Below are 6,000 nucleotides of genomic sequence, written 5' to 3'. Positions count from 1 at the left end.
CAAAGTGGTCGGATCACGGAGTTACGCTAGCTTCGGTTCAACTCGGCTATTTTGATATTGAACTGTACCTCCTTGGTTCTTAAATTAGCCAGATTCATTGAGGCAGGCTAGAGTGAAGGGTTTAGGAATTACTCTCAACGATACAACTTCAGGAAAATACAATCGAAGCGGATACTGTCACGAGTTGTGTTTGTTCGCCATACACAGGAGAAATGTAACGGTGTCCTGACTTGCAGAGGGCGTATCATCTTATCGACTTGGCAGACCCCAGGCGTGTCTTTAATAAATTACACGGATATAATCTGCAGGCGTAGTTAAATACAGAATACGAGAAAATAGTTAAAAATATGTTATGCTTGTTGATTTAAAATGACCTATAATATTTAGGAGTACAGTGATGACATGAGCCTGTTTCTTTTACAGTGGCGTTTCCGTAACTAAGAAGTCTCAGTATTACGACGGATCCTATAAAGACACTAAGATAAATAACATTTAACAAGTCTATTCACTTGAGATACGATATACGTAAAAAATACAAATAGTCGTGACATAGATGTATTTTTAAAATTTCAGTTTTATATGTTGAATGTTTGTACGTGACGTATTTCGGTTTGTTCAAAAGTAGTATATTTGTATACTTGTAAGGGTAGTTTACAATCGTGCACAATCGAAATATATGTGTGTGTATATTTTGTCGAAATATATATGTGTGTGTATACATTGGTGAAAACATTTCCTTCGTATTTGGAGCAACATTTGACAACAGTGTGATCACAGAGGCGGATATATTACAAACTTCCTTGCGGCAACAGACTAGTAAAAATTGCCAAAGGTCCCCACCATTTAGTACTCCGGGTGGAGGCATGGGACGAGGGCATATGTAATTAGTCCGCCCGTCAGCATTTGCAACGAACAATTTCTTTCATTTGGGATAAAGCAAATTATTATTGTTTAACGGAGAAAATATTCTTTCCAGGTCCTGAACATACCCACAAACAATTTGATCACCTCAAGAGGAAATATCTGTAAAATGGGCGTAGAGGCGTTATTCAATCTTCTAAACATCGTTTACATATTTCTACAGTTGTGTTAACGATATTTCCATCACATTGTACATGACTGTAAATATTGTTGCAGTTACGTTAATTATATTTACATCAGAGCATTCCCGCCAATTTCTAAGACGGTCAAGTTTTGACGCAAATGATAATTATTATCATAAAATATGTATTCAATTTTATGCAGATAATCATCATCAAACTCTAAAGACCGTTTGATGATGTGGACGGTGGTATTGTCAGTGCTTAAAATTTACAGCAAGTTTTCAGATCTATTCCATGTGTTTTCCATCAACCATAAAGCGATCATCACTGACGACGTAGAGCCATCAGCTGTGAGGACAGGACGATATCAGTTCGTGAACCTCTCTCAATGTTCTTCGGAAGCTGCAGATTGTATCGTTCCGGTGACAGGACGTGTTGTGTTCGCGGTGACCTTCAATCGAAACTAGAACAATCAAACCGCGCTGGACCAAAATGTGGTAAATATGAGGTACACTCATTGAATTGTCTGGACAAATTCTGATTGTATACAAAGCGTTATGGTATCGCAGGAACGTTAGTCACTGAAGTGTTTATACAAACAAATAAACAAAATATGAAGCCGTAGATAACAAAATATTGCTGTTAATACAACGAATCAACGTGAAATCAAATTCCTTAAATGTCTTAAAAATGCCCGAAGTTTGCGATAAGGAAAATGTCTCCAGCGTAAACATATGAACAACATATTTTTCATTGTGTTCTTGTGTGAGCAGTTAAAGAAAACACTATTAGCGTGTGTGTGTGTGTGTGTGTGTGTGTGTGTGTGTGTGTGTGTGTGTGTGTGTGTGTGTGTGTGTGTGTGTGTGTGTGTGTGTGTGTGTGTGTGTGTGTGTGTGCGTGCATGCGTGTCTTCACGTATTGCCCCAGACAGCGTTTAAACAAGTACCTGCATTTCATTCGTCTTTGGCTGACTCAACTCGTGATCTGATAAACCGACTCACCGCCCCCCGGACAATCTGGACAGCTGAGGGGGTCAAAATCACAACAAAGCTGATAGTTGATCTCACCCGACAGTCGTTTGTACAGAAGTCAGTCTCAGATGTGGTGGTCTGATCCATATTCCTTGCCGACGTCGATAGAATTTCAAACGTAGATGCGATGACCGGAGAGCGTAATGAAACGACTCCCGCAGCGCGGTCCCGTGCCTGACATCGATTTCTGCTCTTAGGAGATCCTAATTTTTACTACAGATTCTTAGACCCGAGGCACACCTGAGTCAATTATTTGCGTTACGGTTATTTATCTCTCCCTTAAAACATGTGAATTCTAGGAGGTGAAAAATATCGGCGACGTAGTAAACAAGTTGTCCCCAGAGAAAAGACCTTGTAACTCTATGAAGATCCCAGTTAGAGTTGGTCTTTAGGGCTCTATTCAATAGTTGCGTAAATCGATGGTTTCTTTTAAACTATGGGAGTCATGAATGCCCTTATTCTCAAAAATGTTAGTAGGCCTAAGATTTCGTAACTTCGATCGTTGCAAATGTGTTAAGAATGGACTTAGGAAGTTTGAAGGGACTAGCGCGTTTCGAGAATATCTAGCCAGCTAACCCTTTGTGGTACGGTGCACTGCAACCCATGGTTGTCGTAAGAGGCGACAACGGGATCGGGTGGTCAGACTCGCTGACTTGGCTGATAACTGAGATTTCGGCAATCTAGAATACTTTCATGAATCTTTTCATGTATGTTTACAGGCATAACTGTTTGACTGTTTCATTTGGTCATGGGACTTAACTTCTATGTTTATATTTAGTTTAGGGTATTTACAGTTAATTGAATATTGGAAAATATTTTACATTCAATAGAATACATGGACTGTTAAAATATATACACCGAAGGTAGATACATTTCTGTAGCCATAATATAAGTACTGGATCAGTTGTGGGGATGTCAAACTGAAACCGAAGTAGGTTCGGAGGGAACTTCAATGCCAAATCAGTAAATGAACTCACACGACCTGGAAAAAATAACTAAAATATCTGTTGCACCAGCATATGTAAAGGGCCTTGAAACACATGCCATTGTACTCGTGATGTGCTGACTTTCGTACGGAGCTGTATTTCGAAGCAGACGTATCTCTACATCCGGATTACTGTTGAAACGTTGGTATGGACGGAATGTTTGTTTTTTTTCAGATGAGTATCCAGTCAGCAAGTAAATAAGATGTACTAGTATACTACTCAAAAAAAAAGAAACGCATAGCTGAAAATTGTTATCAATTTATACACTTAAGGTTAAGTAATGCAGGGCAGTCATGAAGAAAACCTGAATGAACATTAACGGTCCAATACTGAAAGATACTGTACGTCACAAATGACAAGTGTTCCAAGGTCAAGGTCGCAGAGCAGTCAGTATTTTGTGTGGTCACCATTGGAATCAATGGTTGCTTGGCATCGGAATCCCGTAGACTGGACCAGATTTCGGATAAAGTGCCTGGGAATGAGTTGGTACTCTTCCCTCAAGGCTACAAACAGAGCAGGTAACGCCTGTGGCTAAGGGTCACGCTGTTGCACACGACGATCCAATTCGTCCCACAAATGTTCATTTAGGTTAAGATCCGGTGATCGTGAGGGCAAATCAAGAACCTGAACGTTGTTCTGGGCAAGGGAATCCCTGGTTATTCTTTCTCTATGCGGCCAAGCGTTATCATGCAGAAAAGTGACGTTCTGGCTGTTCATGAAAGCAAGGACATGATGATTTCATCACGGTAACGTCGAGATGTCAAATTGCCCTCGACCTGAATGAGATCTGTCCTACCACTGTATGAGATGTCAACCCAAACCATGATACTTCCACCACCAAATCTGTACACAATTTGCAGCGTAGCGTTCGTTACGACGTCGATATACACGTGCTCTTCCCTCGGGACGTCGCAGCATGTAACGTGACTCATCACTGAAGATAACAGTTCTCCATCTTTGCACTGTCTGCGTTGTTGCCGATGTTTGCGTGCATGGACAGGTCCTCGCAAGGGTCTCCTGGAACAAATACCAGCCTCACGTACGCGGTTCCTCACAGTCCTGGCACTATCGATGTTGTGGAGGATGCTGTGGTGAACCTGTTCCGCAAATGTAGAAGCCGAATATACCTGTCCAGAGCGGGCGTGGTAACACGGGGTCGACCTGACCGGGAACGATCACGTGTTGACCCTTGCTGCTGGTAGCGATGCCAAAGTCTTGCTATGGTATTCTGTTACATATTCAGTTGCCTTGCAATCACAGACTAAGGCTCCCCAGCCTCCAAATGACCAATCGCATTGTTGCACTGAGCCTCAGTAAGTCTAGGCATGACTTTAACACCAAATTTAAGATTGTCAGCTGCCACAAGAGCACACACACACACACACACACACGCTTTTATTGGAAATGAAGCATGCAATGTAAAATGCAAAAGGAAACACATGAAGTTTTTCCCGTTCACAATTCCAGAAAACAGATGTTGGTGCGTTTTTGTCCTCAGTGACAATGGATTCAAACCCGGAAATGTTTGCAAACAGCGTTCACCATGAAATACTGATTACATAGACACCAGTGATTCACATTCGAAAAGTTACATGGAAAACTGAGTACATGAGTACTTTACGTTTGGTAAAAGACTATCGCCCCTATGTCCTTGGGCACTGACTCTAATCACACTTCCTGCAAATGTCTGATTATTACTGAGCCACACTGCACCTAAAGGCATGTTTGATCAATATATAACAAACTCAACAGCAGTGGTGAGATTTAATAACTGTATGAGTGTGGAATCTGCCATTGACACATGCATCAATGCCCATTGCAGTCTGTTACGAAGTAAACTGTAATACTTGCAGCAAATTCTAACAACCGTTGCTGGGAATTATGATGACAAATTCACAGATATCATAATACTCAGTGTGAAATAAAACGTGAAGTAAGTTTTTATAATCCTAATTGCGGTAAAATGTAAAAAATATTTACGTGCATTGTATTATTTTGATGACTTGTAAATATGCCTGTGTTCGTTTTCCCCTGCATTTTATACATCATATATGCTTGTTAGGGCGATAACTCTAGAGAGAAATGATGGATTTTGTTCAAATTTGGTACCAAAGTGTCGTCACGAGATTCACCGGCACCAGTCGAATTTAGTGACCTTGAGCGAGTGAGTGAGTGAGTGAGTGTTTATCGTCACATACGGAATATCTCAGCCATATCGTGACGAAAACAATACATATAATAAAAATGAAAAAAAATTCGGAGAGTAAGAGCTGTCGACGATGGACAGTAAAAATACGAAAATATCAAAGATAGGAACCTGAAACTAGCATTAAAAACTAAAACAGTGTAGTATAAAAGGACAATACGGTATTAAACACAGCTGATCACCACATTATGATCCATAGAGATTTGCATCAGTTTTGCTACCTGCATGAGCCCTAGCTGGATGTACACCACCACTTCAGCCATTGGCGTTTATGCTGAAATTTAGTCATACAATAAAATGATAAAAATACTACGATTAAAACCTGGTTTACTTTAAATTTACTACTGATGTTTTGTGTCTTACATACTTTCTTCTGAGGACAATAATATCACGCTACGTCAACACCTTTCGAAGGGACAGCCGCTCACTAACGGAGTTTCTAATTTTAAACACTAAATATACATTTTGAACATGTATATTTTGAACATTATTTCTTTTATGTATTAAATAATGATAATTAAATGATAATTAACAGTACTAAAAAGATCTATAACAGTTTTTTCATTGAAATACTATCCCTTATGGTGAAGAATTCAACACAGTCAAGCAGGACAGGCGTGAAACTGGTTATCTCGTCACGAAGACTGTAAAACGGAGGGTCCTCACCGTTTAACAAGTATGCATGTGTATATGTAGTATGGCCATTGCGACATCGTCGCATGATGACCTCTTCA

The sequence above is a fragment of the Haliotis asinina genome, chromosome 15 (assembly GCF_037392515.1).
Source record: "Haliotis asinina isolate JCU_RB_2024 chromosome 15, JCU_Hal_asi_v2, whole genome shotgun sequence".
Classification (NCBI taxonomy): domain Eukaryota; kingdom Metazoa; phylum Mollusca; class Gastropoda; order Lepetellida; family Haliotidae; genus Haliotis; species Haliotis asinina.
Note: the sequence above shows the minus strand (reverse complement) of the source record.